Source organism: Rhodamnia argentea, chromosome 2 (genome assembly GCF_020921035.1).
Source record: "Rhodamnia argentea isolate NSW1041297 chromosome 2, ASM2092103v1, whole genome shotgun sequence".
Taxonomy (NCBI): Eukaryota; Viridiplantae; Streptophyta; class Magnoliopsida; order Myrtales; family Myrtaceae; genus Rhodamnia; species Rhodamnia argentea.
The window spans coordinates 7,238,297-7,265,492 of NC_063151.1; the positions used below are offsets into that span (position 1 = coordinate 7,238,297).

General features: G+C 40.6%; 1 protein-coding gene, 1 long non-coding RNA gene and 2 pseudogenes across 2 annotated transcripts in view; 3 read left to right on the forward strand and 1 right to left on the reverse strand.

The window, feature by feature from the left end:
• The window catches only part of LOC115733887, a 117,993-nt pseudogene that overhangs the window by 67,975 nt on the left and 22,822 nt on the right, over nt 1-27,196 (forward strand).
• The window catches only part of LOC115731555 (protein trichome birefringence-like 41), a 72,103-nt gene that overhangs the window by 17,518 nt on the left and 27,389 nt on the right, over nt 1-27,196 (forward strand). The window lies entirely within an intron of this gene.
• LOC115730495 lies at nt 1,970-23,164 on the forward strand (annotated as a pseudogene).
• Nucleotides 11,408-12,259, reverse strand: LOC125313726. The gene is made up of 4 exons (XR_007197316.1): nt 12,048-12,259; nt 11,902-11,979; nt 11,696-11,812; nt 11,408-11,623 (listed from the first exon to the last, which is right to left on the reverse strand). It is a non-coding gene; the product is annotated as an uncharacterized LOC125313726 (long non-coding RNA).

A 27,196-nucleotide genomic window follows, 5' to 3' on the forward strand; every position in this document is an offset into this window, starting at 1 on the left:
CTTTAATACGGGAATAGGAACTCCTCATTCAAGCATAGTTTTGACAATGCTTTTCAAAATGAGGAGATCAACTATGGACGCCGTCACCTGCGGGAATTTCACCGACGCCGACAATAACACCGTTCCTCACGTCATCGGCATGTCTCTCTCTCTCTCTCTTAATTTTCGCGATTCTAATTAGTACAATCATATGTTATGTGCTTAGCATTTAATTATAAATCATATACGAGTTATTAAAATCCAAACAAATGTTCGACCACGCCAAGAATCATATTTTCTCATGTTGTTGTTCTCTTCTTAGTACGTACGTACATTCGGGGTCGGGCTTTTTGAGTGACGCATGCTCTTTGCATTAGCTATGGAGAAATGATTATGTGACACCAAAATCGACTAAAAGATTAACAAGTATGTTCGGACTACAAAATAATAAATAATAACCAATTAAAATAATTTACAACATATTGTTGCTTTCATGATTATTCAAAAACTGTTACTTTAGTAAAACCCTTAGCTATATATACTCATTTGTTTAGAGCAAAACCTTCCTCTTTTGAGCGGATTCTTGAAGGACTTTATCATTTGGAATCCGTTCTCGCAGGTGCATTCTTTCGAGAATTCATGATCCGTAATATACCGTTAATCTTACAGTTATCCAAAATATATTATGCTAATAAAACCATTAGCTATATACTCATTTGTTTAGATTAAAACATTCATCTTTGAGGCGATTCTCGAATGGTTCTATCATTTGGAAGTGGTTGATATTGTTGAGTTGTGGTGTGGTTTATACTCCCATGAAGCATGGGTATATGAATAACTACGATTATATATTATCTTTTTCGCTCGTAATTGAGTGACGTAACAAGGACGTGGTGGATGTTCCGATTGCGGTGAAATCCTCTGCTAGATGTAATCCTAATTTAAGTATGAATCAGAACAAAATTTTATATATCGATTTCTCTTTCTCTATCTTCTGCGATCAATTGTGATGTGATTGTGCGTCTAATCGTAACGGATACCGTGTAGATCGGGATAGCAATTTTTTAACATCATTTTGATGGCTAGTTCTAGGCAGATAGAGAAAACTAATTCTCAAATCTAAAAAAGCCCCGTCTTGTCGTGTGAAAAACAGAATTCTCAAAAATCAGTCCCTTCCCGGCATTCTTCCGCCTCAACTGCTCCGATTGCCTCACCTCCAAATCTTGTAAGCCTCACTTTTCCCTCCCTTCCCGGCATCATTCTTCTTCTTCTTCTTCTTCTTCTTCACAAGCATCATCTCCTCTCTCTCTCTGTAAACAGTGACGTCACCCGCAACTATCTGAACGGCACAATTCCTAAAGAATGGGGCTCTACGAACTTGCGCAACATGTACGTACTCTCTCTCTGTCTCTGTCTCTCTAGATCGATCGATCGATCGTATCTTCTATTGATTGGAAAAACGCGGTGATTGTGGTGCAGTTCTCTACTTGGAAACAGATTGACTGGTCCAATCCCCAAGGAGATGGGAAACATATCCACCCTCTCGAGATTGTGAGTGATCACTCATCCCGCCACCCGCGTTTGGCACCTTGGCTGTGTTCAATCTGATTTAACCTCTCGTCTGCTCAGAGTTGTCGAGATCAATCAGCTTAATGGAACTCTTCCTCCAGACCTGGGCAACTTGTCCCAGTTACTTGTACTGTGAGTCTCTCCATGCATTTTTCTGCATTGTTCGTCGAGTTATTATTCGCCGATGATTTCGTTTCTGGGGGGGGAAATTCTATCACATTGGGTAATTGAGATTAACCGATGTGATATCATTGGGTTTTTCTGTTGCAGGCACCTCACTTCAAATAATTTCTCCGGGGAGCTGCCTCAAACATTTGTTAAACTAACGGCTTTGCAGGAGCTGTTAGTTTCCAATTTCCACATACTCTGCTACTATTTAGATACTTCTATTCTTTCTTCTTCATATAAATCTTGTTATTTGATGCACTGTAGTCGACTCAGTGATAATCAGTTCTCGGGAAAGATACCTGATTTTATTCAGTACTTGACAAATCTCAAAAAACTGTAAGACTTAATGCTTCTTCGCCTTTTAAGTCAGTCTGTATAAATATGTCCCCATGATAGTTCAATCTATGAATTGTCTCATCAGGGTTATTCAAGGAAGTGGATTGCAAGGGCCAATTCCCTCCGGAATCGCACTTTTGACGAATTTGTCTGACTTGTCAGTGTGGCAGTTTGGCATTTCGATCTGATCTCTCCTTTCTTTGAAATGGTTTCAATCTAATAAAGTTCCCTATTTGCTTTTGATATGCAGGAGAATAAGTGACATTAATGGATCCGAGTCCCGAGTTCCACAGCTTAACTGCACAAATATTAAGATATTGTGAGAGCACTGCTCCTTCACAGAGTTTACTTAATGCAAAAGAGGCGAATCGTCTTAGCAATGTGACAATATCAGTGCTTTTTCCTTATAGGATGCTGAGGAGCTGCAATCTCACAGGAGAGCTACCCGGTTATTTAGCAAGCATGACGAAGCTAAAAATATTGTGAGTGGGAAACAGCTTTCCCCTTTTCCTATTCCAGGCAGAATAGATAATTTTACCCTTAATAGGTGAAATTCCTACGAGTTTATGGTTGACTATTGGTTGCAGTTAAAGAACACACTTACAATGGCTTGAAGGTCCCTTACTGACTTTGATGGCGTTTTGATCTTTTCTGTTGATATCGCTGAATTGTGAATCGTGATGTGGCATTTAAGTTTATGGTGATTGTGACCGCTGCTCTAGAATACGCAGTTTCGGGCAGAAGAAGTATATGGACCTTTTTCTGTTTGTTTTCACTTTTCCAGGAACAGAAAACACAAGAATTCTTACCTTGGTTGTGGTGCCCATTTCCTCTTATTTTGCTTTGATTTGTTATCTTAACTTCTTAAGGGCATTAATGCAAAATGGAGGCTTCTAGTGGTTGATTGTATGGAAACTTTCCTTCTAGTGGTTTCCATTCTCGAAATTTCAGCCTTGCAATATCTAACTGGAGTTTTATGCTTGGCTGTCGTATATTTGTCAGCCATAACATTCTTAGTTCGAAAGAGAGCATGGCTTCGAGTGCATCTCTAATCTCTATACATGTCAATCCTTCTTATTCATCTGGTCATCTCTGTAAGACTTTATAAATGCTACACTTAACAGCAATTTTTTTACATTCTGTCATCATCAGCCATCAACGCTTATTCTTTGTTTTTCCAACATTTTGAATAAACAAATTTCTGTGGTTCTGCTGTGGCTTATCATATTCTCCATTTCCTTTTCTTCAGGTTCAACTAGGTTGTAATTTCTCCGCCCATAATTATATGGGACTGCAAAATCATGCTTTCCGGTTCTTTTTTTTTTTTTTTTTTTTAAATCCTCAATTTATATGCTATTTTTTATTCACTCAAGCTGATATTCTACTTTCTAAGCACCCTAGTATTTTATCGTCATCCCTTTATTCATGAATAATGTCATGAAGGGGATCCGTTCGATAAATTCTGATTAGCTTTAGTTTTGGTTCTATTAGCCTATTGGAATATCTATACATAAATTGAAATTTCCAAGTCATAGATTTGATTTCCAGCGGAATTTTTTTATATTTATAGCATGTGACCAACTTGATGAACATGGATTTTAGGTGATGAATGCCTCTGGAGTGAATGTCTGGTAGAAAGCATAGGCACCAGGCAGTTGACCTGTATGTCTAAACATCTGAATTGGACTTGCAGGTTCATTGATGTTGCCTGTGTTTGTACATTCCTCCAAAGTATACTCAAAGAGTCTCCAGTGGGAGTCAGTTAAAACTATCTTCTCACTATATTTGTCTCCTTTCCATTCAATTGTTTTGCAGAGATCTCAGCTTCAACAAACTGAGTGGTGCAATCCCCATCTCCTTTAGCAACCTGGTAGATGTAGATTATATGTAAGTACTTTGATGCTGGGCTCAAGCTTCTTTTTGTTATGTTGTATAAGAATCTAAAATCTCAAGTTGTTCCAGTGGCCAAGCTATAGGCAACTCTTAATGAAAAGTAGTTGAGCTATCAATAGAACTTAGACGATGATAATATGTCTAGCATATAACCCTTAAAGTTGTTGTGTCCTAAATGCTTATCATTTCACCATCCAAATTTTACAATGATTTGGGTTATGAATTTATGGTTATTGTCCATTAATTATATTTGTGGGACTGTAGTCTTGGAGCAGACATAGATCGATGATATTCTGATGCTTAAAGATCATAATTCAAAAGTTTCAATAGAGTTACTTGTTTAGGCTGGAAGAATAAAATGGATCAGTGTTACTTAAAGTATATGACAGTTAAGTGTGTATGTACTCCTATGCGCCTATTTTATGATGTGTTGGAGATTAAACCTAGCAAAAGTCCTTAGGTTCTCTAGTTGGTTCTTTCCACAACAGTGGCCCTAGATCGTTTGGTGAGTGCAGTTCTTCAGTGCTATTTAGAAGGTCTGCGAGTAGGACCTTGATGTCCTGTCCCCAGTATTGAAAATGATGAGAACCTGTAGTTCTAAGCTTCTTGGGCTGTTCAACAACGGCAGGATCTTTTCATCTTTCTGCACAAGAATTGACTGATTGACATTGGCACATCTTCCTTAATTAGTTATTTTATATCTTAGAAGGACAAGAACATTATCGCAAGGAAATAGTTAAGAAGCTAGTATGACAATATCATTCACCATGTTCAGCTTTGTGTCCGAGTGCTATGGTAAAGTGTCCGAGTGTTACGTTATTTTTCCCCAAGCACTCCAAGTTTTGCGAGGATCAAGTTTTCCTTTTGTCATTGATTTCCTTTATCTTTCATCTACAGCTGAAAGCTCCATATTGATATAATGAGTTAACTGATTTTTTTTTCTCCACCACTTATAAATTAAATGCTTTTAATATGCTAAATAATGCATTTTTGAGTTATATAGCTCTAAAATTTGTCAGTTTGAGTGAGCAAAGTACTTGAGGAACTGACACAATCAAATTTTCTTGTTTAGCTATCTGACTGGAAACCAATTGACTGGAGCAGTCCCTCCTTGGATCCTGGGTAGAGCAAAACTTGTGTAAGGTTTCGCTGCCTGAAGAAAATGTCTTGTTTAATCACGAACTTGCTTCTGGCTAATCTCACCCTGTAGTAAGCAATTATGCATCCCATCTTGCATCTTTATGATTTGTAGCCTATGGAGTTAAAAGGAAACATCATAAGTACCTTTCTACTTGTTGGGATCTGTTAATGGGAAAGTTATATGTAAGCAAGAGGCTGAATTGTATGGTGTGCACGAAAGAATATAAAGTTGAGAGTCTTGGAAGTGCCAAGTTAGCCCCAATTTCTGCTATACAAAAAGGCCTTCCAGCTCTAGATCTTTTTCAATTCTCTTGGAATGATAAAAACCAATGCTTGGGAAGCTTTTACTTATTATAAATCCTCTTTGAAAGTCTGTCTAGTGCATCTCCCGCAGAATATGATTAGTTGCTTGGGCTATTTCTTGCTGATAACAATGTTTTAAGGTTATTGTATTTGAGAAATTCTACAACAAAAATGAGTTTACGTAGGAGAAAGTTTGATATAATCGTATGGGTGTAAGAATGAAGCTCTTATGAGGTAGATTAAACATTTGAATGGTGACCTGGAAATTTTCTAATAAGATGATCTGACTTAGTAGTCGTTGGAATCACGGTTCTATCTTTTGACTCTTGGCCTTATACACCATGTGTGTTATACTGTTACTGGGTAAAAATGTGTTACTGCACTCCAACTAGTTCGAAAGTCTCCGTTGACTCCAGTTAGTCTTTCTCCTTTTAATTATTTAATATATGATATCTTGGATAAATATAAAATACTAATTTCATTCTCCCTTTTTGTACATAATATCATGTGATGGAATGGCTTTCAGTGTGTTCTTCAAATTGATGATATTTTGGAAACGGTTGACTATTTCTCTGTGTAGTGACCTATCATATAACAATTTCGATGCTGGACGCTCAGAATGTCGACTACCATCTGTGTATGTACTCCTTTCTTCAGTCTAAGTCTAGGGCTCCCTTCAAATGTGCGGGTTATGAGTACCTTATAATCCTGCATGCGTAAAAGATTTCCATTTCTCTACTGAATGTTGATTTTGTCTTCTCTACAGCAACTTGTTTGCAAGCTCAGCGGTTGACAATGCGTATGTCAGAGATTAAATTTTTCACCAAGAGATTTTGGATTTCCAAGGACCTGCATTTTAATTGTTTATGTACGTAGCATGGAACTTCATTAACGACGACGAAGATCGTAACATTAAAATCTTTATTGACTTGCTCAGAACCTCATATGCTGCCACAAGTGGACTTGTCTCATGTCTGAAAAGTCAGCGTTGTCCAACAAGTAAGTTGATCTTTTATATATCCTATCATTATCATCAGATCCTGCTATTGCAGCAAACTCTGTATTTTCTCATCAAATTTATCTCCTTGTCAACTGTCCTCTAGGCTATTGTGTCAATCTTTGATGTTAATGCAAAATACCCTAGAAATTTCAAAAGCCGCCTCCATGAAATAATGTGTTGCTCATGAACTTGGGAGTTTCTATGTGATGCTCAATTGAGGAAATGCTAGTTTATTTAGTGTGTCTGAAAAGTTCACTCCATTTTAACAAAAAGAAGAAAACTTGATTTTCTCTTTGTGGCTGTTTCTTTACCCAATCCAGATCTGTATAACCTCTTCATAAATTGCGGTGGCGGCGAAGTAAAAACACGGGACTACACATACAATGATGATTCAGTGGTGCCTACAGCTGCTTCAAGTTCCTTCCCTACTGGAAATTACTGGGGCTACAGCAGCACTGGTCACTTCCCTGATAATGATCTTAATCCAGATAAATATATAGTTGAAAACATATCCGTACTGTCTGCAGATAATGCCCAGCTTTACACGAGAGCACGAGTTTCTGCTATCTCTCTAACTTATTATGGTTATTGTCTGATGAATGGGCCATATAATGTAAGCCTTCATTTTGCGGAGATAATGTTCACAGGCAACGAAAGTTATACAAGCCTTGGAAGGCAAGCTTTTAATGTTTATATACAGGTAAATTTTGGGCATTAAGTGGTGCTGGTTCAAATATGTAAAGCATATAAAGCATTCAATACATTATGGTCGGGTTGTTTTGTCTAAATATCTCGTGTTTGCAAATAATGATCTGATCACAATTTCTACATTCTATTGAGACTGAAAGTTTCACCTTGTTTAGTGTGGAGACCCTCAACTTGAATCCATTATTTCAGGGGAAATTGGTGTGGAAAAATTTCAACATCGAGATTGAAGCAGGTGGAGTTGGAAAGGCAGTCATAAGAAATTTTAGTGCCACAGTGACCGAGGGCACTCTGGAGATACGCTTATATTGGGCTGGAAAAGGAACCAATGCTATACCTACCAGAGGAGTCTATGGCCCTCTTATATCTGCTATCTCCGTCTATCCTGGTATGCAGACAGACACGTCCATGTTTCACTTGGTGCTTCTCTAAGAGAGTTACTTGTATTCATTTTGGGAAAAAATACCCTCTGTCAGTCTTGCACCGGAAGTCATCAATAGGCTATTCAGTTACTTGGTTTGGTTGCAAATGTCCACTGTTGGATTCAGGCCATTGGCATCTGTTACTGTTGATCAGATAAATTTCTACAGTAGCTGACTAGGATCTATTATTTTTCTCTTAAGAGGCGAAAATTGGCTCTGGTTTGCTCTGTCTTCTTTCTATCTGAGCATTGTTTTATCCGGGTATCTTTAATCCTTCTATTCAGACTGTGAAACAATAGCCTCGTTCACTTTTCTGCTTTGTATTAACGTCCCTTGCCCCTGTATACTGTAGTACAGCCTTGAGAGCGAAGAGAAGATTTTCTTTTTCTGTCTTTTTCCTTTGTAATTAGTATTACATGGTTCCAAAAGAAGATATGTTCCTGTGCTCATTAATCTGATTGTTTCACTGCAGGCTTTAAAGCCCCACGTAAGTCGACCGGCATAGCTGCTGGCACAGTGGTCGGGATTGTGGCTGCTATAGTTTTTGTAGTTTTTCTTATCCTGGTTATCCTTTGGTGGAGAGGAAGTTTTGGACGTGAAGATGAAATGGCACAAGGTAGTTGCTTTTTCTATGATTTTTCTTCTCCCTCAATAGTAAATACCCTGAAGACATTCACCATTTTTTGTTTTTCAAAGAACGTACTGCCAGCCAATGCCAGAGTTTCCTAGAAAATAAATTTCAAGAAGCTAAGATATTCTGTCCTGAACTTGTTCAGACCAAATAGTCATAATAATGTTTTCTGGTACATTGCGAAGGAATGGCTATGTCTTTGTTAGATAGTAGATTACGTCAGCTGTTGACTCCTCCAAATTCTGAGAAGTTCCAAAACATGGTGCAGATTTGAAGGGTCTAGCGTTGCAAATTGGTTCATTTACCTTGCGACAGATTAAAGCTGCCACAAACAATTTTGATGCCGCCAATAAGATTGGAGAAGGTGGTTTTGGTTCAGTGTACAAGGTATATAGGAAAATCACCAATTCCAAACAGAAAAGATATGTAGAAAGCAGCATTCAATATAAACTGAGTCTTCACAGCATTGAACTGATTCCGAAGTTCAATTGCAGGGTCTTCTGACAGATGGCACCGCTATAGCAGTGAAGCAGCTTTCATCCAAATCCAAGCAAGGAAATCGTGAGTTTGTGACTGAGATTGGGATGATTTCTGCTCTTCAACATCCGCATCTTGTGAAACTCTATGGATGCTGCATTGAAGGGAATCAACTTTTGCTGGTTTACGAGTGCATGGAAAATAACAGTCTTGCTCGTGCTTTATTTGGTAATTTCATATCGCACTCTTCTTCACTGACTTCAGCTTATGACATGGGAATAACGTAGATTTGATGTCTATTGACACAAAGGTCCTGAAGAATTTCAGCTAAAGTTGGACTGGCAGACAAGACACAAGATATGCGTGGGTATTGCCAGGGGCTTGGCGTATCTCCATGAAGAATCAAGGCTGAAGATTGTGCATAGAGACATCAAAGCTACTAATGTTTTACTGGATAAGGATCTCAACCCTAAAATATCAGATTTTGGTTTGGCAAAGCTTGATGAGGAGAACAACACACATATTAGCACCAAGATTGCTGGAACTTAGTAAGTTTCTTGGTTTATGTTCCTGTTAACCTAATAAGGAGTCAGCAACAAGATAAAAGCATGGAATAGAAACAATTTGTCTGATTTAATATAAGTGAGTTGAATGGAGCTTTGTGGTTGATTCACATCATCCCAAAGAATGGTGCTCAACAAATGTGTCTTAACCACTAAGCTCTATGCCTGTCCAACCACTCTTCACATTAATTAGGAAAATAATGTTAATTATGTCACATACTCTTATCATTAAGTAATGATACTCTGATATTGACATGTAATTGTTAATATGAATATAACTTGGTATTATATGCGATAGAGCTAATTCGCCCGTGTTTTTGTTGTATACACACGGGAAAGGGAAAATGACCAAAATAGTCCCCGAACTTTGATTGAATGTGCAATCTCGTCCCTGTAATTTCAATTTGACACAAATGATCCTTAGACTATTGATAAATGACCAATTTGGTCCTTCCGTTTGTTCAAACTGTTAAGTGATGACGTGGAATAACGTGGACAGCTGAGTTGGATTTTCAAAAATATGACAGCATATACTTTTAAAAAAAGAAATCTTTAGTCATTAAACTAGGGTTTCATATATCCCTCTTCTTCACGATCACCTCTCTTGGAACCAAAAGAAAGGAAAAAAAGCCGTTGTTCTTCCTCCTCAATTGCAGATTTCTTAAAATGCTTTGATCGACAATACAACGAAGAGGGCTGGGTTGAGGTCGATGCCGGCAACGATTTGGATCTTGGGATTGTGGAGCGCACGCCACCCCCTCTGTTGGTGGAGCTCGTAGAGGCACACACGCTCGGGTTGATTGAAGAGCAAAGGAAGCCCATATAGGTCGCACAAAGCCATCCAGCGATCTTTTGTCCGAGTCGTAACAAACGCAAGCGATTGCGCCCTCTGTTAACCCGGTGAGGTGCAACCCATCAACATTCGGTTTCGGTGTCCCCGATTGTGTGGAGGTTTTCATCTTTTGGGCGAGTCTTTAGTCACACTCTCGGTCTTTCGTCCTTACGTTCAACTTTAAGTAATTTTGGTGTAAAATGCCAATTGAAGCAACTGTGATCGTGGGCTTTGGTGGCTGGTGTTTGAAGATGGTAGCGTTTCGAGCAATTCGACTGTTCCAGAGTGTGGCAGCTATAAGCTTCAGCTCTGGATGGATGACACAAGAATAGACTACTAGGATATTGTTCACGATTTGGCAATTTAAGGACTTGCTTCTAAGAAGCAGATAACTTGGTTGTCTTCTTAGTTGATTTTCACTCATTCGCCCTTTGCGTACAGATTATGCTAGATCCTTTCCCGACCAAAATTTCAGAACCAAAAAAGCTAGAAGACGTACAACAATTGAAGAAAGAAAGAGACCAAGAAGTGAATATGAAGGCACAATTAGACACATGAAGCTGAAACCCGTGGCAAAAGTGGCATGGTTGGACATCCATGTAATGATCCCGCACCGAGCGGGTTTGTCATTGGAGGAGAAGGAAAAGAGGGGGCTTTGACTATACCATCCATCGCCAAGGGGCGGGAGCAAGAGCATATAATTTCTGAACTCAATCCATGATTTTTCCCTCGGGCCAACTTCTCCTCTGCAGTTTGGTCTATCACATTATCTTTCCTGTGCGACATCGATCCAGTTCCAGTCTGACATTGATCGAGCTTCCACAAATTAGCATTAGGCCCGGTGATCATGATTTGTTGCAACTGGCAATTGATTTTTAGGAATGAAAATGTTAAAATCATTCAATGCTCGTGTTAGCAATGAAAATTGATGTTCTTATACCGAAAATTCGTTGCGGTTGTTAAGAAGGAAAATTCATGTCTATCTCTAAACAAGCTAGGCTTGTTATTGTTGAAAGTTGAAAGACAGGATTGGGAGATATGCAGACGACGCATATGGCTATCAAACGATTTGAGAGTGGGGATGCGGACAGAAATTGCCTTTATTTAGCTCTCTTTTTGGTAAACCTTCGTTGAAATGCATTTTATTGAAGCAGTGATCAAACACAACTTTTTACACATGCAACAAAATTTTTACAAACAAGAATCACGCACAAGCGCACAAACAACTATTCAAGAATATTGGCTGTACTCTTTAACACCAACGGATCAAATGAAAATAAGGTCACGCGTACTTCTTTTTAAATATCAAATGTACCAAAACAAAAAATTCTTGCTCAGAGTGCTCTTACTAGCATCATTACCACATCTTAAACACTTCCAGAACTACAAAAAACGAACTCCATCTCTTGATCTTAAATTCAAGAGGATCATATCAACAAAAAGTACTAGAACTAATCCTACTTTCAACTCTTCAAACAGCTACTACTAGTCAATTTTCCTCTTTCTTGGAGATCTTCTTGATCCAACACTTCCAAAATCGTTCAAATGCTCCACGGCTTGTTTCTGTTCTTCTTGCTTCTTTTTCATAATGTCCGCCTTTTGCCGCTACAAAAGAAATGCATCAATCAACCAAATGCCATATCTTTACATAACAAGTTTACTAGCATAAGGTTGTACCTCTAGTCCAATTGCCGTGATATATTAGTGAGATGCACTCTCCATCTTCTTAGCATTGATCACATCATAGTTGGCATTCCTTAGTAGAGAAGTGGCTCGACTACCTTCCAGTCCAAGCTATTAAGAACAGCAATACTCAAGCTAAAATAGTACTTATAATTATTCAAATACATAGTCACTTCCTTAAAAGTAATGTCAAGAGTAACCTTTTGAGTGGTGGCATTGTTAGGATGCATCTACGTGACAAATGGGTTGGCTTCTCTCTGTCCGACTTTCTCTTCATCCTGTTCGTTAAAAAAATGAAGTCTAAAGTATTGATAGAGACTAGAGACACAAGATGAACAAACCTTACCTTTTTCTTTTGTTTCAATGAACAATTCCTTGAGTTGTGACCTTGCTTGAAGCACAAATGGCATGTGATTTTTGTGCCTTGTCTTGACACTTTGAATCCATTTTTAGATTCTCCTTCCTCTCTTATCCTTTTCTTTTTAGGCCTACCGGGCATAACCCGAGGCGTTGGTGCCACCAAAGGTTCTCTATCACTGGAAGGCCAAAGATTATCGCCGTTCATTGCTTCCAAGTAGTGGCTATATGTCTTTAAATATATATCCTTCTTGTACCAATGGGCGACAAAAGTTTCTATCTCTTCCCCTTTGAATAGAATGACACAAATTGCATGAGGGCATGGAATCCCACTCAAGTCCCATGCTCTGCAAGAACATGAGCTGTTTCTTGTGTCCACTACAAATTTATCGTTCCTATGACGCACTTCAAATCCATTTTCTCCATTCCAAAGCACATGACAAAAAGCACTTTCTTTTTTGTTGCCTTCTATCTTCACTAATATCCTCGGGGCAATGTCTCTTTTCCATCTTTGACATGCGTCTCTTTTCTCACGCATTCTTGTCACCATCTTCTCTCTAATATTCTCAAGCATAGATATGACTGACATGTGTCTAGCTTCCAATATTGATCCATTAAATGCTTCTGACAAGCTATTGTCCACAATATCTGACTTGCTTATAGTTTTAAAGTAAGCTTTGCACCAAAATTTTGGAGAAATCCTCATCAAGTCAGCCTTTCCTGTCTTGCTCATCTTGTCCAGTTCCCCAAGGTGCTTTTCAAATTGCGGGATTGTAGTTGACTTTGCACACATCCAAAATTGCTTACGACGGTCGTTACCCCCATTCTTCTTACGCCAATTTGCATAAATGTCTTGCACATCGTCGGTGCTCGCCCAATGGCATCTCCTCTTCTAGTACATGCACAAGCCCCCGCAAAAGAATACATGATATTATATATATGTAATGATGTAACAATATGGCACACATGGAAAGTCTAAAATGAAGGAAGAATAATAGCATTACCTTATGCTGATCTGAAATCACTGTGTATCCCACACCATCATTTGTGCCAAGGTCATACTTCAAGGCCTCTACGAACCAGCCCCATGAATCCTTACTCTCGACCTCAACAACGGCCCATGCAATGGGGTACATTTGATTATTTGCATCCCTCCCAACAGCAGTTAGTAACTCACCCTTCAACATTCCTTTTAAGAAACACCCATCCAACCCTATCAAAGGTCTACAACCTTCAAGAAAACCCTTTCTCACAGCATCAAACAAACATAAAACCGTTGGAAGACTGGTCTTGAATTTGGTGATTCTCTTATAAACTTTACCTTCACAGTATTTCGAGGATTTCTATGAATAATTTCTTCACAATAATTCCACAACCTGTTGAACTCATAGGAGTACATACCATTTAGTTTTTCGATTACCTTCAGTTTAGTCCTTCTACACTGGGTTATAGTAACATCTAAGCTCATCTGCTCTCGCACAATTTTTTTGAACTCATGCAACTTCATTGAAGGAGCTGCCCTCCACAAGCTTAGATAATGCTTGGCCATATATGTAGATGTAAACCTCCTCACTCGGAAAGACCAAGAGCATGTGTGCACATCCTTAAAAGTTTTCACTAGAAACAAGCCTGTCTTGCTATCTCTAGCTGCATAAATTAACCAGTCACAATTTTTAGCCTTGCATTTTGCCCTTACTCTCATTTTGTCGTTCTTGATAAACTCAATATTAACTCTTCCGGTGGCTGCATATTTGTTGATAGCTTCCTTAAAGCGCTTAGGTCCATCGAATATCATATTCAATGCAAAATGAGGTATCTCTGTGGTTTCATCATACTGCGCATGTGAACTCTTCCTTCTACCAGCTTCTTCTATTTCTATCTCTTCTTCATCACTCGTGACAAAACTCCAATTAGAGTCACTTGAGTCAAAGTATTCGATCGCAAGTTCAACAATATCTTTACAACTGGTCTTTACGGTCTCTTTCCTCCTCCTTTTTGGTTCCACTTCAACATCTATTTCACTAGGTATCTCCAGCAACCTAGCAACTCTATATGCATTATTTGCCTTATAAGTTCTAATTTTTCCCCTAGCCGCTTGAAGTTCTTCTTCTTCATTGTCGGATAACCATGGGACCTCAACAAGCTCATCATCATCTTCAATTTCATTGTTTTGCCGATCAGTAAGCATTACAACTCCTTTATCTTCTCCTAAGTTCATTGGTCTCTTAACTAACCCATCGCCAACGTATTCACCATGTTCAATAAATATCTCACATGTACCACCAACGTTTTCCCAAAATCCTATCATTTCCTGCACCGAAGTGTCATCTTCAATTAATCTTAGGCCGTTCTCAAAATTCTTCCCCGGCATTAAATAATGGAATTTCTCAATATTAGAGTAACCCATATCTTGTACCAAGTGCAAAATCTCAAAGTAACTCGGTTTATCCGGATCATAAAACCACTCACTACTATGACCATCAGCATACTCTACTATTTTATCACGAACAAACCTACCCCCAACCCATAGAGTAAATCGAAATGTCTCATTGGCCATGTAAATCTGCAAAAAATTGCATATAAAAATCAGTAAAACTAAAATAGAAAAAGGACACAGTCAATATATTTGAATTGTTTATACAATATGAACAAACAATTAGCACAAGTATAATCTTAATACAAGAAAACAAAGACAAATGCTGGTCAAGTTCGAAAAGCCATGAAAAAGCTACAACCTAAGGCTACGACAAGTTTTGGACCACACTAAATTAGTATAACAAAACGTGACGTGCATTTAATATTGTTTTGATACTCTTATAGGACATTGCGTACCAAAGCATGCCCAAACAAGCTATTCCCACCTTACGATAATCATGCATTTTCATCTTCAAGAAAGTTCTCATTAACCTATCTTCAAGAAAGTCGTAATTAATCCTAAATAAAAGTCATGCAAGAGCCTACACGACACGTCGTCCTTGCAAAACCCCCACTTGTACGGACCCGAGTCTTCAAAGAAAGGAAAAGATGAAAACCTCCACACAATCAAGGACACTGAACCCGAATGTTGGTGGGTTGCACCTCACCGGGTTAACAGAGGGCGCAATCGCTTGCGTCTGCTACGACTCGGACGGAAGATTGCTGGATGGCTTTGTGCGACTTGCACGGGCTTCCTCTGCTCTTCAATCAACCCGAGCGTGTGTGCCTCTACAAGCTCCACCAACAAAGGCGGTGGCATGCGCTCTACAATCCCAAGATCCGAATCGTCCCTAGCATCGATCTCAACCCAGCCCTCTTCGTTGTATTGTCAATCGAAGCATTTTAAGACATCTGCAATTGAGGAGGAAGAACAACGGCGTTTTCTCCTTTCTTTTGGTTCCAAGAGACGTGATCGTGAGAAGAGGGATATCTAAAACCCTAATTTAATGACTAAAGATTTCTTTTTTTAAAAGTATATGCTGAGTCATATTTTTGAAAATCCAACTCAGCTCTCCATGTCATCAGTTAACGCTCCATGTCGTCACTTAACAGTTTGAACAAATAGAAGGACTAAATTGGTCATTTATCAATAGTCCAGGGATCATTTATGTCAAATTAAAAGTACGGGGATGAGATTGCACATTTAATCAAAGTTCGGGGACTATTTTGGTCATTTTCCCCACGGGAAAACATAAATAAGCATGTTCACATGTTTCGGATGATTGCTTAACATTTGTGAAAAGTCAACTTGTTTATTAAGAGAAAGTGATTAATTAGGGAACAGATAAAACTACAAGTTCAGTCTACTAACTCTAGTCTACTAACCCTAACATTAGTTCAACAAGATTAACTCATTTCCGTTGTCTCAACAAATATTAGATAATCTAATACAATTCCTGGAAAGGTCATATCCTCCTATGCGAGATTGTACTAAAAAAGATTGATAATACCCCGCATGCTCCATTTGCTACATTAAGAACAATTCAAGATAAACATTCGAATGGTAATTCGGTGCACCCTACCTAATGTGTTCACTCGGACAAAAAGCTTGTCAACTCTTTTTTCGGTCATGTATCCAGAGACCTTGGCTCAGCCTGTTTCCAACTCTTTTTTCTGTCGAGTGCCTCTTTTCCAAGTAATAAAGTCATATATGTACTCTGATAGTTATATAGAACAACAATGGTCTTCTTCTTCATTTGTAATATTCTCAGTAAATTCTAATGAAGAAAATTTCAAGATGCCCTTGTTTTTTCTTCTACTCTTGAGACCATAGTGTCACATTTAGGAATATCTCTTTCTTTCCAATTGAGGAATATTAAGTATGTGCTATTTAAGACTGTTACCTTGTTGCAAACGCAAGCTCTTTTCTTGTTGTGCAGTGGATATATGGCACCGGAGTATGCAATGCATGGTTACCTCACCGACAAAGCCGACATCTATAGTTTTGGCATCGTTGCCTTAGAAGTTGTTAGCGGCCGGAGCAACACTAGTTCCCAAAACAAGGAGGAATGCTTTTATCCGCTCGATTGGGTAAACCCACTCTAGCATTCAAAAGTTTTCGATTGTGATCATATCCATATTTAAATATCTGCTTGTGCCAGTGGAAAGATGGGTTAAGGAAGCGTGAGCATAGTATATAACTACTCATATGCATTTCAATGATTGAGAAGGAGCGTTACGGTTATTAGCTATTGAAACCTGTTTAATGAATTGTCATGCCATTAAGTGCAATTCGTCATTTCAAATTATATCCAAATCTTCTTTGTTGTAATATAACGTGCAGAAGCTAACCCGGATCTTGCAAATAAATCAATGCGAAAAGCCACGAGAAATAACGATGAACAATAAAGGACACCAGAAATTACGTGGTTCGGTCCGAATATCGGTACCTACATCCACGGGAGAGCCAACAAGAACAATCCACTATAATCGGAGAATCGGAATTACAATCGCTCAATACGCTCGTGTTTCCCGCACCTAGATTATACCCAAACCCAAAGTGTTTACAAATAAACAACTTACTTGGATATAACAAACTCACGCACAAATCTACTACACTCAGAAGCTCCTCGCGCTTGTGCGGCTTCTTCGTCCGGAGAAGAAAAGTAATCCCCTTCTCTTAGTGCCTTCTGTGCAACTACTTCTTTGTGCGATGAGAAGCCCTTTTGTGCAACTCACCTCCCTCTCTTCTTTTGGGTGCTCATTATTATATACAAGAAACCCTTCTTTCCTTCTATACGGCTTCTGCGGGTTCAAGAGAAAAGGGGGAAAGCAATCCCTACCTTTTTCTTCTTTTTGACCGACAACATGAAGAAGGAGAAAATGAAAGGAATAACATGTAGGTCACTCTCTCTTTTTCAAACTCTTGATCTACCATTACTCTCTTGATCTATCATTACTCAAGAAAGAAGTTGTGCACTTCTTTCTTTCCTATCAGACCAAAATCTTGAGTAATGATCAAACGTGGCCCCCATATTTTATCTTGTGGTGCCAATAACAATTTTAAACTCGAGACATATTTAACAATTCTCCACCTTGGCTCGATGTTTGAAGCCAAGTTAATAACGCTCATCATCCATGCTGCTCTCCCAACGCCCCCACGGGCGCTCACTCTCTACAGACGCTAATAGTGCTCAAGCAAAGCTTGAGCTTCGCCAAAGGAACAGGCTTAGTCATCATGTCCAGGGGGTCTCTGCTTTGTAGCAATCTTTTTCACAACAACCTTACCCTTCGCTAAGACATCTCGGATGAAGTGGTACCTGATATTGATATGCTTCGTTCGCTCGTGATAAACCGGATTATATGCCGGATAAATCGCACCTTGGTTATCACGGTGTATATCAACACTTTTTTGTTCTAACCCAAAGTCCATGAGCAAACCTTGCAACCATATCGCCTCTTTCGCTACAAAGGTCGGTGCCATGTACTCCGCCTCGGTCGACGACAAGGCTACATGATCCTGTAAGGACGCCTTCCAACTAAGCGCACCACTTGCAAGCGTAAACACGTACCCGGCTAAAGACCCGCACTCATCCAAGTCACCTGCATGATCGGAATCCACAAAACCGGTGGTCTCACTTGCCATTATTGTCCCTCCGGTATACTATACCAACGTCGATGTCCCCTTCAAATATCGAGGATCCATTTCACAGACTTCCCAATGAGTTTTACCTGGACGCTTCATATAACGACTAACCACACCGACAGCTTGTGAAATATCGGGCCTAGTGCATACCATAGCATACATAATACTACCCACGGCACTAGAATAAGGAACACGAGACATATGTTCATCCTCCTCCTCGGTCTGCGGCGATAACTTAACCGAAAGTTTAAAGTGCTTCGCTAATGGTGTACTCACGGACTTCGCCGATCGCATATTAAAACGTGCGACAATTTTCTCAATATATTTCTTTTGAGACAGACGTAATAATCCTGCGGTCCCGTCACGCAAAATCTCCATACCCAATATTTTCTTTGCAGCACCTAAATCTTTCATCTCAAACTCAACACTCAATCGCCTCTTCAGCACATCAATATCGGACATATTTTTGTTGCTATCAACATATCATCAACATATAATAGCAGATATATCAAAGACCCGTCCTCCAATCTCCCGAAATAAACACGGCTATCCATCGACTCTTTGAATAGTCCCGACTAGCCATGAAAGCGTCAAACCGCTTATACCACTTTGTCTAGGAGATTGTTTCAGCCCATATAAAGATTTCTTTAATAAGCAAACATGATCTTCCTTACCCGGAATAGCAAATCCCTCTCGTCGCCTCATGTAAATCTGCTCCTCCAACTCACCGTGAAGAAACGCCGTTTTCACATCAAGCCGCTCCAACTCGAGATCCCGTGCAGCAACAAAGGCAAGTAAAACACGAATAGAAGTATGCCTTACCACGGGAGAAAACACCTCACCGTAGTCAATGCCTTCCCGCTGGGTATACCCCTTCGCAACAAGCCTCGCCTTATATCTCGTTGTCTCGACACTAGGAATGCCCTCTTTCCGTTTGTAGACCCATTTACTTCCGACAATCTTCTGGCTCTTGGATACTTTAACTAACTCCCATGTCTGATTTTGATGGAGTGATTCCATCTCTTCACTCATAGCCCCTAGCCACTGCGACGACTCGGAACTAGTCATCGCCTCAGAGTAAGACGAAGGCTCATCTGTCTCCACCTCATCACCTACGGTCAAAGCATAAGCAAAATCTGTGTAAGCATAACGTACCGGTGGTTTAATTTGCCTTCTCTCATGTCTGCTGCGGCTATACTATCTGCGGCCGTATCTTGGTTGTTCACTATCACCGACTTCAGGGAGCTGCGGCTACTTCGCAGCCTCGAACATCTGTTACCTCCGAGGTCTCCGGAGTCTCCACCGAAGCTCCACCTCACTACTAACACCATGATCATGCCGCTTTGCTGGTTGTGTCTCGGTAACTCCTGCGTCGAAGCATTGCAGTCTCGTCGAAAATCACATCTCTGCTGATTAGAAAACCGGGTGATTCGGGATCGGTGCACCACAGCCGGTAGCCTTTCACCCCATGTGCATAACCCGGAAATATGCACTTCTTTGACCTCGGCTCAAGCTTACCATCACTCGCATGAGCATACACAGGACATCCGAATATTCATAATCCGGAGTAATCAACAGGTTTCCCCGACCATACTTCCTCCGGAGTCTTCCACTCGATAGCGGATGATGGAGATCGATTAATCGGGTAAAATGCCATGTTCACTGCTTCGGCCCAAAATTCCTTGCCTATTCCAGCATGCGAAAGCATGCTCCGAGCCCGCTCAAGTAAAGTTTTGTTCTTCCGTTTCGCCACGCCATTCTCGTTGTGGTGTCCCGTGTCTTGTGCGGTGTCTCACAATCCCTTCTCTCTCGCAGAACTCGGTAAAATCTTTACCACGTAACTCCATGCCGTTATCGGTTCTCGGGCACTTGATCCGTTTATCCGATTGCTTCTCAATCAATGCCTTAAATTTCTTGAACCGATCAAACACATCAGATTTGTGCTTCAGAAAGTATACCCATACTTTCCTGGAATAATCGTCGATAAATGTCAGCATATAACGAGCACCTCCTTTCGAAGGAACCGGAGACGGGCCCCGGACGTCCGAATGAATATATTCTACCGGTTGCTTGGTCGAATGAATACCTGTAGCAAACTTAATCCTGCTTTGCTTCCCAAAGATGCAGTGCTCACATAAGTCTAACTTACTTGTCTTCTGACCCTTTAACAACCCTCTATCACTCAGCATCGTCATACCTGCCTCACTCATGTGCCCTAGACGCATATGCCATAAACGAGTTAAATCAGAATCTGACTCACCCGATGAAACAGCAGCAGCTCCTATCACGGTCTCTCCCAGTAGATGATAGAGAGAACTCACTTTCTTCCCTTTCATCAATGTTATAGCACCTCGAGAGATCTTTAGCACTCCACCTTCAGCGGTGTACTTACACCCGATATCATCGAGTGTCCCCGGAGAAATAAGGTTCTTCTTGAGCTCCGGTACATGCCTCACGTCCGTCAATGTGCGCACCACACCATCGTGCATCCGAATCCGAACTGTCCCTATCCCCACAACCTTGCAGGTGCGTTATTCCCCCAACGAACTCTACCACCATCTGCAGTCGGTAAGTAGTAAACCAGTTCTTATGAGGCGTCATATGATAAGAACACCCCGAATCTAGCACCCATTCATCTCCCGATGAACCCGCGGTCACACACAAAACAGCCTCTCGCATCACTAGTGCTCTCTTCAACAACGTTCGCCACACTGGTTGTGGCTTTTCGCTTATCACCTCTGTTTCTCAACTTAGGACAATCTTTCCCGATGTGCCCTTCTTCGTGACACTCAAAGCACTTCACGCGTCCCTTGGACTTTCTATGGCGTGACTTAGATCCGCTTTTACCTCTACTGCTCTTGGACCCTCGTTGTTGCTCTCTACCCCGAATCACTAGTCCTCGCGCTACATCCTGCGCTAGACCGTCATCTCGCAACTTTCTTTGCCACTCTTTAGAAAATAAAGCGAACTTTACCTCTTCCGAGGTAATCGTAGTACGCCCCTGCAATGATGAATCGGTAAAGTGCTCCCATGACTACGGTAGGGAAGCTAACAACATCATGCCCCGCTCTTCATCATCAAGTGTCTTACCGACGTTCTTCAAATCCATCATGAGTTTATTAAATTCATCTAGATGGGTTCGATAGACGTACCTTCGATATATCCGAACCGGAACATCCTCTTCAACATGTATAAGCGATTGTTCAAACCCTTCGTTACATAGAGCGCCCGAAGTTTTGTCCACAATGCTGCGGTATCCTTCTCCTCGCCTACCTCTATTAACACTTCATCCGATAAATTCAACAGGATTAAACTTCTAGCTTTCCTCATTACCACATCCTTTTCAACATCTGTCATCGTTTCGGGCAACTCGGCCTTGCCCTCCAATGCTTCTGCTAAACCTTGAGTTGTCAATATCGCCTCCATCTTGAGACTCCATAACCCAAAGTTGTTCCTCCCGTTAAACTTCTCAATTTCAGCTTTCACTCCGGACATAATTGTAATCACAGGATATCCAGATAATAATCAGACAAGCAAAAGCCCCAAATCACAATCTAGAATATCCGAACCTGGTGCTCTGATACCAATTGTTGTAATATAACGTGCATAAGCTAACCCGGATCTTGCAAATAAATCAATGCGAAAAGCCACGAGAAATAACGATGAACAATAAAGGACACCAGAAATTACGTGGTTCGGTCCGAATATCGGTACCTACATCCACGGGAGAGCCAGCAAGAACAATCCACTATAATCGGAGAATCGGAATTACAATCGCTCAATACGCTCGTGTTTCCCGCACCTAGATTATACCCAAACCCAAAGTGTTTACAAATAAACAACTTACTTGGATATAACAAACTCACGCACAAATCTACTACACTCAGAAGCTCCTCGCGCTTGTGCGGCTTCTTCGTCCAGAGAAGAAAAGTAATCCCCTTCTCTTAGTGCCTTCTGTGCAACTACTTCTTTGTGCGATGAGAAGCCCTTTTGTGCAACTCACCTCCCTCTCTTCTTTTGGGTGCTCATTATTATATACAAGAAACCCTTCTTTCCTTCTATACGGCTTCTGCAGGTTCAAGAGAAAAGGGGGAAAGCAATCCCTACCTTTTTCTTCTTTTTGACCGACAACATGAAGAAGGAGAAAATGAAAGGAATAACATGTAGGTCACTCTCTCTTTTTCAAACTCTTGATCTACCATTACTCTCTTGATCTATCATTACTCAAGAAAGAAGTTGTGCACTTCTTTCTTTCCTATCAGACCAAAATCTTGAGTAATGATCAAACGTGGCCCCCATATTTTATCTTGTGGTGCCAATAACAATTTTAAACTCGAGACATATTTAACATTCTTTTTGTGTTTTGGTCTACACTGAATTTGAAAGGAGATCCTTGCAATAGCCGATCCATGGTGTTCATGCTCAAGATGTGCAACTTGGGGTGGCGGCGGTCATGGATTAGTCTGTTTCGATAATTTGAGCATATTTTGCAAGAGATCAATACCCGAAGCTTGAAAGGGAAACATCCTCACTTTTCCTTTCTGTTTCTAGGCGCGATTTTTGAAGGAGAGAGGAAATTTGATTGATCTAGTTGATCGGAGGCTCGGTTCTCACTTTTGACAAAGAGGAGGTGCTGGTATTGATAAAGGTAGCTCTGATGTGTACTAATACAACTCCAGCACTCCATTTGCCGATGTCATCTGTGGATAGTATACTCGAGGGCAAGGCTGCTGTTCGAGTCTTGGACTACGATGGCTCTCTCCTGACCGAGGAGAAAATTGAGGCCATGAGGAAGTATTTCAAAGGTGAGGAAGATCGTTTGGTTGGTGAGAATACCACCAAGGGTACGTCCCACCGATGGGCCATGGATGGAACCACTTCGTCTGCGTCTGCTAATGATCTCTATCCAATACTTCTGGATCCTGATGACTCGCGTAAGAGAGAATAAGAAATGGTTTGTTGTGTTCTAAGTAAATTACTTCTTGAAAGGACTAGGCGTTATTTGGTAATCCTAGCAACGGAGCTCTTAAATTTTACTTCGAAATACCGCTCACATTTGAGACCGAAGGTATAATAAGATAAAGAGAAAAAAACGACGGTTATGCATTGCTGTGATTGTGAACTGTGAACTAATTATCGGGGAAAGCCTAAAGACAATGGCTTGTGCTTTGGTGGTTGTGTTCTTGCTGTTTATTTCGATATTATCATTCGAACAGAGACGATGTTGCGACTTTTCCTGTTCACACAATAACGATCTAGATGGTTGCCGGTGCGAGGGTGGGAATCCATCACCGATGCATTTCGTCGTTCGAATGGCGAGATGTGCAAAGGGGCACGTTCTTGCTCGGGATATGTTTTGTTCCCGAGCCCGACCTGTTATGCATTGCTACCGAAGAACTACTATAAGAAAATGCGAGCTCCTCTCTCTTGATGAGGATGATGCTCCGCCAAGTTCACCCGTCCCATCTTTGAGAATTGATAAAAGAGAATGCTATCCCCACAGAAAAAAATTTATCCGGAGAAACTTGCATTTCTAGTCGGTGTTTCTTTCGGACTGATTACTTCCTCATCGGCATAGTAACTCGTTCCATCGGTCGTTCTGCATTACGCGTCAATGCCAAAAGCGGTCTTCTTAGTTGATTGAATGAAAGTAATCGGTATTAGACCCCCCCCCCCCCCAAAAAAAAGGCGGTCTTAGTTTGATGTCAAAAGAATTTAACAAGTTGAAACCTCCAATGGGATCATTTGATCACCGTGAGATCCGGGGGGGCGAGGGAACAATGACAAACTTGACATCCCCCGACCAGGTGGTGGACCGTGGACCCAATTGAAGCGGTCGGTCAACGCCAAGGGCAGCGATCCGGTGCAACTCCGTAAACCCTAATTCCTAACCCACCCGTCTACCGGAGATGGCAACCAAATCCTGTATTATTCAAGTATCTAATAAAAAAGAATAAAAAAAAAAGGGAGAGAGAAGGTACATCAAGGTTCTATTCATTTTTGTAAAAAAATGAATGATTTGAAAAATATTTTCCTTAAAATGATCACTTTTAACGCTTGAAATAATTAGTCAATGAAAATTATTTTTATTATTGACCATACTTTTGCGGGACGGTAAAAATATTTTTTATCCATTCATATTCTGCGGGCGATACAATCTATCCTGTTTAGAAGAATCCAATGAACGCCCGTAGATCACCGTGGTCCGTCACCTTTGGGAGTTATTCTTGACTTTCTCATCAAGTTAATAAATGGAATCTGACAATTCAATGTCAAGCAATTCCGCGATGCACTGTTCTTCTCACAAATGGTTCGTGTCGGTGCGATGCAAAGCGCGAAATCTTGGGAGCTGGTTGAAGCCAATACCGCTGTGGAGGTGACACGTCGACACTAGGTCGTAGGTGGGTAAGAGATTGCAAGTTGGGCTGCACTCAATGAGTGGGCCCATCTCATCTACTTAGGGCCCATCGCGTTGGATGGAGCCTCGTACGTGACAGCGATATTATTGGCACAATGCCGTGGCCAATCGTTGTAAGATAAGATGATTAATTTTTTCCATCTATCTATATTTCTTAAATCGCTACGAAATGAAAAGAAGTACAATCGTTCGTGAAATTTATTTAGACAGTGATTTCTGGGTAGGCTTTTTTTTTTTTTTCTCTGTCGATTTAATAACTATCATCAGTTTAATAATCGTGTATTACTATGAACATCAATGAACTCAATTTTTAGTTTAAGATGAAATTGGAGGCACATGCTATAAATTTGAAATGAATACTAAAGGCCAATTTGCCAAAGGAAGGTTTAATAATTGGAAAGGAGTTGATGTCGACAAATTGGCAAAGGATACCAAGAAGGAAGTGGAGACGAGCTCGAATCCAGAGCGGGTATGCTATCCCCAACTTAAGGCTCTCCTAGCCGTTTTCGGGGGACCGTTTGTTAGCTTCTGGATTCAATCTCGAAGCTCAACCCTCATGATCCTAGAAATTTCTGATTCATGGGTTCCACAACAGATGCATCTTTAGGGGTGGGGATTCCAGGTGAGTTTTACGACCTCCGATTGGTCGGTGCAAAGTGCAAGTGCGGGGGAAATGCATCAAAGTGGCAAATGAAGAGCATACTGAACCACACCGTGCTACCGGATTAACAAGAGGATTCTAGAGCATAGAGACTTTGCTTTGAGAGAGAAGAAGGAGAATTTTAGGGATTCATGACAAACTTCTGATATTTCACAAAGGAGGGTTTTCGTCCCCGTTCTACATAACAAGCGGGGCCTTTTATAGATGGAAGGCTTGCAGAACAAAGCTAATCGGATTCACAAACCTAATATCCGACATTTTTTACCTACTGCTACGGTAGTGAACAGTCTTGCTACAGTGATGAACAGTAGTGAACAGATCTGATGAAAGTAGTGAACAGTCTTGCTACGGTGATTACACACTTAAAACGTTTTTACAAACTCTACATTCCAGCACATTTCTGAGGCCGTAGGCCAATTATTCAAACATATATTTTTCACAAGATGACAACACAAACATCTATTATTTGCGAGTAAGTTCTTGAGTGTTGTCAAGTGAGCAGTTCGAGCCGTTATGTCCGTCTTTCTGTCTTACGTAGGCACGAGCAAGTCGTTCTTCTTCTTCAGTGGTCGGGATATCTTCTAGTGAAATTGTAGAAGTTGACGGAGCATGTGGTGTTGCAGATCGGATATCATCTGATGTGATAGGATCATTAGGGTCGGGCTGATAGAGAGACGGAAAATAGTTTGGGGGCACATTTGCAGGGGGCACGTTCCTGATAGGAATTTGCTGTGACTGTGAACTTGAACTTGGGTCTTGAGAGAATGCATACGGGTCTTGAGAAAATGGGCCTCCATATGGGTCTTGCTGTGGCGGATCCGGATCTGTATCCATGGATGATTGGGCTTGGTTCCGATGAAAAATCTCTAGGGCGTCTTCAACTATTTTCGTTGAATAAGGACCGAGACGATCCCAGGAGACAGTGCCAATCGTGCCTATGGGCCAAACTTCTAGAGGGATGGAGCAGTTTTCTTGACATAGAATTCTCTGAATTTCTCTATACGCACGAGGATTACAGTTGAGATTTTTGGGTAACATCTGGTATACACGAGCGACTTCCATACTGGGCTGTGGCTTATACAATCTAGTACCAAGAATGTACGGTTCGGTTCGTATGTTTCCAGTAGGGCTCACAAAGGTCCACGGTCTGTGGAAGAGGATGAGTGTGTGTCTTTCTGGTTCCGGTCTCCCAACACGGTTCTAGATCTTAAAGATTTCTCGCCAAGAACTAAGAGGGCTAAACCATAGAAGCATGTCAATCATGTATCTCTGATTGGAATAATCCCCTCTGAGTGCTCGGGATAAAACTTTAAACATCTTTTCAGTGGGAAATTCAATAGCAACTGTGTATTTGTTGAACATATACCAAAACATCCATTTCAAATCTTCAGGAAAATCTTCATTAGGTGACCAAAGAGGGGGATGAATGAAAGGGTAAGTGTGATGAAAACCTTTGGGCTTAAGCATTAGACCACCATAGTCTCGAAAGATTTTGGTGTGGTAACGCCAAAAGAGTGACTCAATATCAAGGGGAAATTGACCAGTTCGGAAGAGTTCTGGAAGGTCCGGAGGATATTTATGAGTATTCCATTGAGCTTCTCTCATGTTTTGTACACGCCAGGTACCAAGAAGGGGCTGTCTTTGTACAAACATGTTGATAGAGGAAACTGGCTGTTTTGGTCTAGACAAAAAGTTTGCAAGAACATTTTTGTTTCCTGAAATGTGTTTGGTTTCAAAAGAGTATTTTGAAAACCATTTCGCCCATCCGAGCAGTTGGGGACGAGGGATTTGCTTTTGCTTGAACTTTAGCATTTGAGGAAAGGAGGACATGTCCATTTCAATCGGAAAATGATGGCCAATGAGATGAAATTCGAACTTTTTGATGCCATATTTGATCGCCAAAATCTCTTTGAAGGTGGAATGATAATGGATTTCTGCCTGGGTAAATCTACCACTTTTGTTGGAACAGATGTAACGCTTACCATTGATTTCTTCAAG